The following is a 12,486-nucleotide window of genomic DNA, read 5'->3' as shown; positions in this document are numbered from 1 at the left end:
GCCTGTCTGCAGGAAGAGGCATGACACCACAAGGAATGTTCCTGGCACTGCACTTGACAGCTGAGTTGAGAGGAGGACAATGTTTGGACCTCAACAGCATGGTTGTAGTGTCAACTTTCTCTGGTGCGCTTGGGCATAAATCCAATCATCTAGTTTGAGTGAATGGCAGGGCCCGTCAGTAAATTCGGACAGGTTTATTTCAGATGTGGATAAATAAGGCTGGGGGGAGGGGGCGTTACAAGGGACTTGCATTATTTCAAAATACTGTTGTCTTCCAGATGGAACAACAAGGCCTCTAATGAAGAGCCACATAAGAACCGTTGCATATATGGGGTACCAGCACAGGTTAGAAAGCCCTGTTGCTTCTACAGTATGTGTGATGCCATGGACATAGCTGGAATCCCTTCGTATAGTAACAGATTGGTATTTTTCTAGAGTACAAGCATGTGTGAGAGTAGTCATCTCATCAACTTGGGCTAAATGAGCATTTTGCAATCAATAAGCTTCTAGTACTGCATATTACATACAGACTGCTTTCTCAGATGTTCGTTGACCATGGGAATTTCCGAGAAAAGAAACATTGTCTTATAGAATCAACTCGACCAACAGAAGGAGTTGTAGTAAAACAAAGCAAAGAGAAATTGATACATGTGAAGCATATATCAACCAAATGTTAATATTTTGCCAAATAGGAGTTAGACATGTGTTGTGTTTTCCCTTTCAGAAGAAAGCATTAGCAAATACATTTGACTGAACCTTGAATCAACAGAATTTTCCTGTTTTTGGTGAATTTGGATGATCATTGGATGAGTGGAAGAAATTCCGTAGAACAGGTTACTTGAACCATGTTCGTCCTCAGTAGAGGGTCTCCCACACTCTTATTTAATGTGTGATATTTGGGGTTTCACCATAAGCAACCAAGGGTAATCCAGACATGGACACCTTGCTCACTGTACATTAGAGAGGCTCAGCTTCATCTCACTGTGGCAGCCCAACAAGGCTGAAACAGATGTTTGGGATTGCTGATAGTACACGTGTTACACTTTATCTCTGTAGTGTGTTAATCCACAGAGGACTCTTATTGAAGAGGTTATTGTGCTGTCCTACTTGGATAACATTCAGAGAAAAACAAGTTTTAATTTCCTCTTGATAAATGCTCCCCACTCATCCTTACCCAACACTTCCCTTTCCACCAACCTTTATCTCCATTCCTGAAGCCTTTTCAGATGTTTTGTTTATGTTTTTCCTACAAATCAGCCTAAACCCTGTCCAAGCATCGGCCACACTTCACTGAAGATGGATAGCTTAGGGTGGATTCTGGCTGAAATAAAAATCCACTGGAATCCAAAAAACTACCCAACTCACTAAGATCACTTTTAAGAAAGATCATCCAGGCTTATTCAGAAGCAAAGTGGTAAAATAATGTTTTACTGCCACAGTCACTGAATAAACTAAGACCAAAGTGAAAGCTTTTTCTATGAAAAGTGCAGTTGCAGTGATAGATCAGAGGCAGTATGGAAAGTCTGCTGCAACAGTGCCCATACCTGACCTATAGTAAGCAATACAGCAGTGTGTGGCACCATGCATCTCAGTTAAGACTCCTAGGGTAATAGCATCATGTCAATTGTAATGAAAAGGACATGAGTTTGGATAATCTTGCAAACCTAATACATGGACTTTTGACAGCTCTTGTTTGATTTTTGATAAATGCCTCATCAGCTTCAAGGGTCCACAGAAAGGGTTCAAATCAAGTGTAACGGCGTGCGCAGATTTCATAAGCACGGTGTAACTCATTATCCATTGGCAGCAATATCCTGCCATCCCAAGAAAACTTGCCATCTGTTTATGAGTGAAGGGTTTCATAACTTTTAGAATGGATACAATTTGGAGAAGGTCTGTGAAACCCTCTACTGAGAAAGAACATGGCCAAATAACCTGTGCTATGGGAAGGTGCCCAATTGGGAAGGTCTACAACCAGGTTTAAGCTAACTGTACCATTCACAGAGGAGAACAGTGGATTCAATCGGGGCATGAGACAGGTGTTCCTCTCTTATAGTGGGGTCATGCCCCAGGTAGTGGGCTCCGGTTTGTATTTAACTGGATTTTTTATGTGTGTGCTTTTTGTTCTTTCAAAGCAAGAGCTGTAAAAATATTAATAGAATATATATCATTGGATTCTATTGGTGGGGATACCAGCAGCATGTCATCAACATATTGTATCAAGACAGACCCTTCTTTAAACACAAGAGAGTCAAGATCTCTTTTAAAAATATTGGAAAAGATGTTCAGGCTTTTGACAATCCCCCGTGGAAGCAATGTGTAGTTACATTGAAAATTGTTATAAGTGAAAGGAAATAAATATTGACTGTTGGTGTGTACGGGTATAGACAAAAATGTTGAGCATATATTAACTACTACGAAATGGGTTGCAGTTGTGGGAATACATGATAAATAGTTGATGTATTTGGAACAATGAGAACATAGAGTCAAATTGTACCATTCACAGAACAGAGATAGTGCACAAATAGATATGTTTTTCAGCTGCTTCTTCCCAGGAAGAGTAGGGGTATTGCAGTGAATATGGGTGGGGGCAATAATCCTTGCTGAAGTAGAGATTCAATGATGGGCTTCATTCTTTATATTGCTTCCTTTGAAATGGGATATTGTGGAACACAGAAAAGAGGTTTGGCTGGATTCAGAATAATTTATAGAGGTTTTACAGTCAATGTGGCCCAACCACATTTGCACGTGTGCACCATAACTGTGGAGGATGTTGGTCCGACAGTCCCTGTTGTAAGAAGGGAATTATTTTTGTCTGCAGTCCATCCATCAGAGCCGAAGTGTCTTGCAACACAGCCAAACATGTCAGTTCCCTTTGAATTGGAACATCCAAAGAAAGACCATTGGGAGAACTATAAATGGAGAAACCCATTTTACACAGAATGTCCAGTTCTAGAACGTTCATAGTTATGAAAGTGTTACTTAAGAAAGCTTGATGTTCAGAAACAGGACTCAGCATGACAGTGAGGGTATGTATGGCAGGATGGGGTCTTGGTTGTGCTGACAAAACTTTCAGCATTTATAAGCTCACCTGAACATGGAGAATGTTGAACATGATAACTTTTAAATAGATGCTCCAGTATCCATTAAACAAGAGACAATCTTTCCAGTTACAAAGAATTCTCCAAAAGGAGGAGATGCATCAAGCTGAATTTATGGTGCAATGATGTCGATGGCCTTTGGCTGTCCTACTGTGGACTCGACAAACAGGAGGTCTAGCTGAATGAAGTAAGGCTGACTGGGGAAATGGTGGAGGAAATGGTATGACAGTCTATTGGGATAGTATGTTGGGATATTCAGACTTCCAGTGTCCAAATTATTTGCACTAGTTACATTAGCCATTGTAAAGATGTGGCAACTGTTGATCCAGGTTGCACCCAGATCCTGGGATGTCATGTATTCCTCGTCCCCTGAACTTTCCCCTCACCTCTATGTTGGCCTGTACTTTATTCTCCTTTAAGAGGGTTGGAGCTGCTGGATGTTCAGAGACATCAATTTAGCTTTGGTTGTTTCTTTCTGGCTTACTTCCGTCTAATTAACAGGTTGTGTGGCTAAAAGTTCTTCTGTTCAACGTGTTCCTTCTTAATTTATGAGTGCTCGTTTCATTTCATATGCAGTCTTGTGGGGCACTCCAATTATAAATGCAGACACAGCAGCTTATTGAGTTATGTCAGCTGTATTGGGATCCCCAAATATTGAATAAAACAACATTTGAGCCTTTCTAGATGTTTGTTATTGCACTGCTTATATACCTTGAACTTTCTATGAACAGTTTTCTTCGGACATCTTTCTACAATTGAATGGAAAGAACTGCCTGTGAGTCATTTCAGATTGTCCCTAAGGGGTTTTTGTGGAGGCTAATTGCATCTTTGTCAACGTATCTTTCTTGAAGTAAGGTGAATATGTGCATGGTTATAGCAGCTTGACGCAAGTGATTAGGAACACAGCATGTTGGGGTATAACAGTCTATTTTCACTTGGAGATCTTCTTGGAATCAGATAGGATTTTCTCTTATTTTAGGGAATCTTTGGAAATTGTTAAACAACTCTGTGGAGCTCCATGGAGCAGGTACATTTCCTGTGCGCCATTGGTATTACATTGAACCACAGTGTATATTAAGAATAGTGACGCAGGGTTGGGGTAAGGAAAGGAGACATGGTCACACGCACAGGGGGGGAAAAGACCTAGAGGCCTAATCAAATCCCACTGCTAGGATAGAGCAGGTAGAAAACAGAAGTACGAAAGGACAATAAGAATGTTCCGGTAATTGGTGCAAAAGACACTGGAACTGGGGAAACTTGAGAAAAAGGAGTGAAGACTTCACCAAAGTCACATATGCCAACAGCATGTACTAGGCTGGGGTGGCAGGAATGGACAAAAGTCCCAAATGACAGCTGTAAGTGATTTCAATCCGGCATACACCCAAGTCAAAGCTCAGCATGTAGTCCACAACTGAAATCTGTGTTTATTTTTGTCTAAAGGTTCAATATTCTGAACGATATTACAACTCCTGGAACCCTCCCCACCACCCCCCCTCCCCCCCCCCGGTCACATTGAACCAGGAATCAGGCTGGTTTGCAAAGATAAATATTTATTTATGTATGGAGAATTTAATCACATGTTTTAATAGATAAACAACAATCACCAATGGGGAGACAGAACATTGAGTAATATCTTTAGTACACTAGAAATAGGTAATAAGCAAAACAAATGCAGCACATAAAATAATACTTTTGTGTTGGTTCAGATCAGCTAGCACTGTGGTTAGCAGTTCCCCCTGCAACACCCCTCAACCCCCCCCCCCCAATAGGCAATGTAAGCAGATAGGAGGAGTTAGCAGGTATTCAGGAATGGCACCAATCAAACAGAATATCAATCCCACTTTCCCCCAGCAAGCACAAGAGAAAAACGGAATTGACAGTCCAGCTGTCAGAATGGCTTGTAAAATTGTGTTTAGAATTGACTGGGTAAAAACACTAAATGTGTTCAAAAACACTTAAATTGCTCTAAATTCTTATGGGAGCCGATTTGAATAGTTGCACACAAACACAAGCAATGATGTAATCCAAAGAAAACATTTGAAATCTTAAAATCCAAGTTGGAAGCAGTTTAGAGCTATTTTACACATGTACAATATTTTTTTTTTAATCGCAGCAAACTTTTCATTTTTCATTGTGCCATATTCACGATAAGGGGAGAATCACAAAAACTGAAGAAGTTACAGACATTTTAGTAAAGGTTGTTTTTTTGAGATAGGCGCGATAATGGAAAACAGGAATACACTTTGAATTGACAGATAGGTTTTCTTATGCTATATTAAAGACTAACAAAAAGTATAATGCCACACAGGAAGGTCATTCATGGCCGCTCATAACAGTTCAGGTGTGATACTCTGCTTTCTGATTTGGGAATTACTTTCTTAATCATTCAATATGAAGTTAGGGTTTAGGAATAGAAATGAGAGAAGAGTCTGCGCCAAGATAGTTCTACCAATACTGGTTCTAGATGAAAGATAGGATGGGTATAAGCTAGGGACAAGATGATGCAAAGTACATACGCTATGGGACACAATTCTTCCTATTTATACTCACTGAATAAGTTTTTAAATGGGACCATCAGCTCTGGTCAGGATGAGGTCGGGTCTAGGAAAAACAGCACATCAGGCACGGGACTGGATCCTCTAGGCCGGTCGCCAGATTGGCACAGGATCTGCTCTCCTGGTCTGTGGGTATTGGGATCAGCTGGATGGCGAGTTCCTCAGGCAAGCCTAGTGGTGGCAAGCCAGAGATTTTCTGGATATGGGTTCAAAATGGCCTTCTCACACCACACAGCGCTTTACTGAGTAGGGAGAATACATTTGAGGATTGGGCCTTGTTGGAAATCAATAGTCTCTATTGCTGGCAAGAGATTTGGCATCTGGATCTGGAAGAATATTTAAAGCTGGATGTAGGAAGCTGGATCAGGGTGCTTCGCCGGAATCAGGAAGGTGGCTGGATCAGTGAGTCCCTATGTGCTCTCAGTTGTCTCAATTTTTGCCTTAAAATTACATCACAATGGGGTGTATGGGCCAGCTTAGCTATGCTGCCCCTGTGAAAGGTGATTGGGTTAGAGTTTACTCTCTGCCTTGATAGGAGGAGAGAAACAGAGTGCCATCTTTATGGTGTAATTTTATGATGCTGAGAATCCACCCCTAGCCACTGGAACACAAAGTCTAATGTTGCCAAAATACATATTTACACATGTGCAACCTCTGTAAAAATCACATACACAGATTGCATATTTTATATAGCAGCCATTCCTCAAAACCCCATAGCTGTGGGATCTTGTCTCCACTTTCTACAGAATTTTGCCCTTTTCACTATGAACACACTTTCCAATTGTGCTGCAAATTTCCACCAGTGTACGTGTTTAACATTGGGATATGTGTGTAAATGTTCACAATTTGAACAGCAGTACATTTTGCGTAAAATCACATATCTTGCCATTCCTGTCCAGAACATGTCACACAATTCTGCCGCCTCTTCACACGTGCAGCCAGAAATTAAATGAACAACTCTTTCTTTTTTATATTTTCACCATTTTTAACAGCAAGTTATAAGTCTTTTAAAAAGTGTTCTTTGTTCATGTTTAGCAACAGATGGTCGCTTGGCTCCACCTATTTTTGTCTACCTGCAGTCCAGTGGAATGCTCCTCCTTGGGGGAAGCTCCTTCCAGAGGCAATTTATGACCATCTTCACACTTCTAGTTTCCTGAGCTGCAGCTTGTCATTGTTCCTTTGCTCTCTGTAGACAAGATTCTGTCCCAACCCTTCAATTAACACCTCCCCGTGAGTTTTCCTTAGGGGAAGGACCTCTTTCTGGTAGAAAAACCTTCTTTGCCAGTTTTTTCAACTTCAGCCAAGCTAATTACTTCTTAAACCTAACAAAACCCACATTTGTTGCATCACATACAAATACATTTCTTTCTTGGCCTCAAAACCTGTGGAATCAAAAACACAACTAAGATCTGTATTCCTTTTTGGCAACAATCCTGTTTATGTTTGCTAATTCAGCAGACTTTTGAGTTTTAAGTCATTTTAAAGCTGCTATTTTCCTCCTCTGACAGCTGTCATTCAGGTAGCCCCGGGTACTGCGCCCAGATTCTGTCATAGAGGCTGTCAGTTTCCAGACTTTGTATGTTTCACAATGTTTCATTTGATACATGGATTTTAGCACCAGGCAAGATTGTGAATGTTGAAAAGTGTTGTGTTATAGTCATTTTGGAGTTTTTGGCAACAAAGCAAATGTCATTAGCAGGCACATTTTTGGGTTTCATTTGCAAAGTGCTGCTTCTCTCTCTGCACTCTGTTTGCTGGTTATGGAGCCCACTGGCACCTTTTCTGCAGAGTGTGCTCTATTCCCCCACACATGCACCATGTGTGGTAGGTTGTGCATCCCTATTTTTGTGTGCTGAAGCACACGCTTTTTGGAGGTTTTTGTAGGTTTTTGGGGTGCACAAGGGTTTTGCCACCATTGTTCCTGTTTCTTTCCCCACAACTGGGCGGGTGATGCCGCATAGCATAGCGGAGTGGGTCAATCCATGCCACACAACATATGCCTGATTATAACACCCACTGGGGCTAACGGAGTAGGTACAATGATTATAAAATGATTTTAAATTGTGTACTGACCAAATATTTTAAAACAAATGGTAAGATAAAAGATCAAATAACAAATAATTTCAATCAGAATCTCACTCATGCAAGAATACTGACTCCCTACACTATAAACCCATTTAGTGTCATGTACGCATGCAAGTGCTTGGTGTGGGAACCAGCTACTTTTCCTTTCAGATGAGGTTTCAGTAAAGCTCCACAAAACAGACCCAGGATAACATTTAACAAAATGTCAAACAAACAAAACGACTTGTCTTAATCTTAGATGTTTTCTGAACTAACAATAAAATAAAAGGCTTGTTTCCCAGTTGACAGAGGAAGCTCTGCAAATCAATATGTGATCCCTTCAGCGAGCTAGAAACACATGTCTTACCATTTCTGGTGGTGCCAGTAGATACGCCAGAGAGTTTGTCCATGGTCTGAGTCGGGCAACCTTTGTCAATGTTTTAAAGTTTTTTAGGTACCAAATGGTCATGTAAATCAATTTCAGGGATCAATTAAGGGTAAAGTTATTTGCTTAAAGACGTGTCACTTTGCAGTGGTGTGGCAGACAAACAAAGCATACACAGAGAGGCCTCTGTACAGCAATGGGTGAATTCTCTCGACCCCCAGATTCTCCAACATGTATAGATTTTTGTTCACATACGGTGCTAAAATGTGAGTGAATATTGCTTTGCATGTCAGCAATCCCATATGGGCATAGGCCGGTGGAATTTGTTAATAGTATTGTTTTCCTGTACAGGGTTCCCCTTCTGAGCACAGACAGGGATGTTTGGTGTTCTTTATGTCAGTTTTCTGTGTGTGTGTAACTGTGGTTTGTGGGGTCAGGGAAGCAGCCTGGCCGTCCCTCCCTGGTGGGCCTCTCTGGCAATGGATTGACTTTGGAAAGTTAGCGGGTGAGGTTCTGCACAGAAATAATGCAGAAACACTTGTGTATCGCGTTATAAATGCCATATCATATCATATCATATCAATATGAGGCCGTCTGGGTGCCCTTCACAAGGGGTGGGGTGGATTGCGGGGCCACACCCTTTTGTCATGAGGCGGGGACCAAAGGCTGTTGTTTGCCTTCTGCTGAATGTCAATCTGGTATTTGTCATCTTCCATTCAAGGTAGTGAGCGATTGCAATATGTCATTTACTGTTGAGCAGATGAGTGATTTAAGTAGACGCCTTTTTGCTGCTTGGGTCCTCGTTGATAGGGCCGCAGTTGTTGTCAGGCCATCGGATATCGTTCCCAAGGGATGTGGCAGTGGGCTGGCAATGTGGCCATGCACAGCACTGCCCCACATTGAGAGATGGAATTTCAGTTTTGGTTACCAAGGGTCATGTGTTATGGATGCTTGCCCCCTGGCGACAGACCCAGTGTCCGGAGCCAGTTGTGTGTGATGTTCTAGTGGGAGCTGGGCAGGGGGCTTTGGGAAGGTAGGGTGTATGGGGGCCAGGAGATTGGAATCCAGAGAGGGCACCGGATACAGGCTGAAAGTCTGGGGGCTCTTGGGATATCGTTTCTCAAGGGGTGTGGTGGGTTAGGGGTCACACCCTTCTGCTAGGCATTTGCCCATACTGAGTGGCTACTTTTCAGTTGTAGTTTCTTGGGGGCTTGTGTAATAGATGATTGACCCCTGGCAGCAGTCCTAGTGTCCAGAGCCATTTGTATGTGAGGTCCCAGTGGGAACAGCACCAGTAGTCTCTGGTAGGAAGGTTCTGCAGGGGCCAGGACATCGGGATCCGGGTTTGATTGACACAGGCTGAGGGTCTATGTGCTTCATGGGTATCATTTCTCAAGGGATGTATCTGGGGAGGGACCACATGTTTCTGGTGAGTAGTTGCCCATACTAAGTGACAGTTTTTCAATTGTGGTTTTGGGACTTACGTGATAGATGCTTGCCCCCTGGTGACAGTCCTGGTGTCCGGAGCCATTTGTAAGTGAGTTCCCACTGGAAGTGGGACTTGGGGCTTCAGGACAGGTAGGATCTGTGGGGGCTGGGAGATCAGATCCGGGGGGTGCTGGACACAGACCAAGGATCTGTGGGCTTCCAGGTAGCGTTTATCAAGAGATGTGGTGGGTGAGGGTGTCACACCCTTCTGCTGGGCAGTGCACATACTGAAAGACAAGTGGGTTAGTTGTGGTTTCCCGGGCTTGCGGGTATGTTGCTTGTCCCCATGAGGCAGTCCTGGTGTCCAGAGCCATGAGTACATGAGGTCCCGCTTGGAGTTGGGCTGTGGGGCTTTGGGGCAGGTAGGGTCTGCGGTGGCCGGGAGATCAGGATTCAAGGGCACTGGGTGCAGGACAAGGTTTGGTTGGGCCCAAGGGTATTGTTTCTCAAGGGGTGTCGCTGGGGAGGGGCCACACCTTTCTGACATGCATAGTCCCAGGCTAAGTGACAGGTTTTCAGTTGTGGTTTCTTGGGGGCTTGTGTGATGAATGCTTGCCTCCGGGAGGCAATCCTGGTGTCTGGAGCCATTTGTGTGAACAGGGTTGTGGGGGCTTCGGGCAGGTAGGGTCTGCAGGGGCTGGGAGATCTTGATCTGGGCGGCGCCAGATGCAGGCCGAGGGTCTGAGGGCTGCCCAGGTATCATTTCTCAAGGGCTGTGGTAGGTTCTAGGTCACACACTCCTACGTTGGTGTTCAGTTGATGAATGGGAGTGAGTATTCAAGGTGTAGGACATACCTACAGTGTCACGTGATTGTTTGTTCTCGGGGGGAGCATGTAATGGGGTTAGCCTCTGGATGGATGTGCCAGTGGTAGGCCGGCAGTGCGGAAATGAAGGGCAGGGCGTAGGAGACTAATTCTTCTGTTTTGGTTGTGTCGGGGTCACGTATGATGCATGCTTGCCCCTTAGCAACAGTCCCAGTCTTTGATGCCAGCCGAGTATGTGGTCTCATGGGGGCAGCGACAAGGAGCCCTGGGCTGGTTGGGCCTGATGCGGGGCTGGAGGAGTGGGATCTGGAAGGGCACTGGATGCAGCTTATAGGGCTGTGGAGGCCCGGTATTGTTCTCTAGGGGTGTGGCTGGTGTGGGGTGGCACCCTGGTGTTAGGAGTTGAATGGGTGACTGTAGGAGGAGGGATTGCATCACAAGCAGACTGGCAGTTTCTCGTGTAGGTTTGTTCCATGGGGAGGGTCCTCGTAGGAACCATATAACTAAGCCATCGTTTTGGCACATCAGGGGTGCGGCCTGGGGGTGCACCCCCACCCCTTCTGGTGTACGGCCAAGGGATTATTGCCTAAGTGAGGGCTTCCAGTTTCATTGCTGATTAGATGGCGGGAATGACCAATGGCATACTGGCCGGTGAATTTTCCATCTGTGCAAGCAAGTGTACTGTGTTTAAGGGTGGCGAAAGAGGGGGCTTTGCTCGTGATAATATTTGCGGGACAGAAAAAGGCTGAAGAGGAGTGCAGTGGTCAGCCCAATATGAAGGCAGCTTCCAAAAATTCCCAGGTGGCTCCTGCCATAGGCACCTGTTGAATGGGTGAACGTTTGTTTTGTTTATGTATGTACAATTGAAGGGCCACACAACAGGAGAGAGGGGCACTACAAGGGGCATCTCAGTATGCAGGGTTCGACAGCCCTTGCTGGCTGCTGCCACGGGCCATAGGTGGGGGCCATCAGGTAGGAGACAATGTGGTACTGAGGGCAAACAGGTGTGCAAGGGGCCAGAGTTCAAGGCTTCTGGCCACATTCGGTGTTGAGAGACAAGCATAAGTACTGTTCAGGAAATGAGTGGTAGGAGTGCCCCTGGTCGGTAGGCCAGTGGTCTTGGGGCAGCAGTTTGGGGGAAAATTACATTGAATTGAGTTATAGGCTCAACCATTTTGGTCACTGGAAGGGATATTTATTGTTGATTTAAGTTATGGTCCTAGGTTTGTTGCGGGACGGTGTCATGCCAGGGGCTTATTAACAGTCCTAGCCTATCCGTAATAGGGGGAGCGGGTCTGGGGTCTGGTCGCTTTAGCGGGTCACTCAGACACATTCCCAGAGCATGGGCTGGGCATGGCCACGGCCACTCCCCCACGCTTGAGTTGGTAATGATGACGTAATGATGATGTAATTGATGAGGTAACAATTGTTGTTGATTTTATTTATGTATGGCTTTGTTGCATTTTTGTTGATGTAAGAAATGTAATAAATGCGGGCTAATGCCTTCCAAAGAATATTTGTATCTGGTGTCACTCAATGGCCCTGACGCCTGCACCGCTCACAATAGCAGCCCTTGCATTTTAGCTAGGGTGGCAGATTGGGAGGCCACGAAAGGAGGGCCACCAGAAAGGGAGGTGCCCCTCTCCCCCGCGCCAAGCAGCACCGGGATGTCACTGGCATGCGCCACAACTCAGCGTCAGAAGCATAGAGTGAAGAAGTCATACCAGGCGGGTAAAAAGAGAGGGCCCGCAAGGTGCTCTCCCTCTCTTTCGCCCAGCTGGGGACCGGTGACCTGCAGAGTCAGCCCTTTTCTCCAATTTCATGCTCGCCCACCCTGTGCATCTGGGTTTGAGAATCTGTGCTGCGGTAGTTTGGAGCACAGTGCATTTAATTGAGTTATGGGCTCAACCATTTGGGTCACTTGAAGGGAGATTTATTGCTGATTAAAGTTATGGTCAGAGGTTCAGTGCAGAATGGTGTGGAATGGTGAGGTGTCATTCCAGGGGCTCATTAAGCGATCCTCAATTGTCCCTGAAAGGAGTGAGCAGGTCTTGGGGTCTGGTCGGTTTAGGGGGCCACATATTTCCCTCAGGCCCATTCCCAGAGCGTGGGGGGTGATGGACACGGA

This window comes from Ambystoma mexicanum, chromosome 1q (genome assembly GCF_040938575.1).
Source record: "Ambystoma mexicanum isolate Mex_15411 chromosome 1q, UKY_AmexF1_1, whole genome shotgun sequence".
Taxonomy (NCBI): domain Eukaryota; kingdom Metazoa; phylum Chordata; class Amphibia; order Caudata; family Ambystomatidae; genus Ambystoma; species Ambystoma mexicanum.
Note: the sequence above shows the minus strand (reverse complement) of the source record.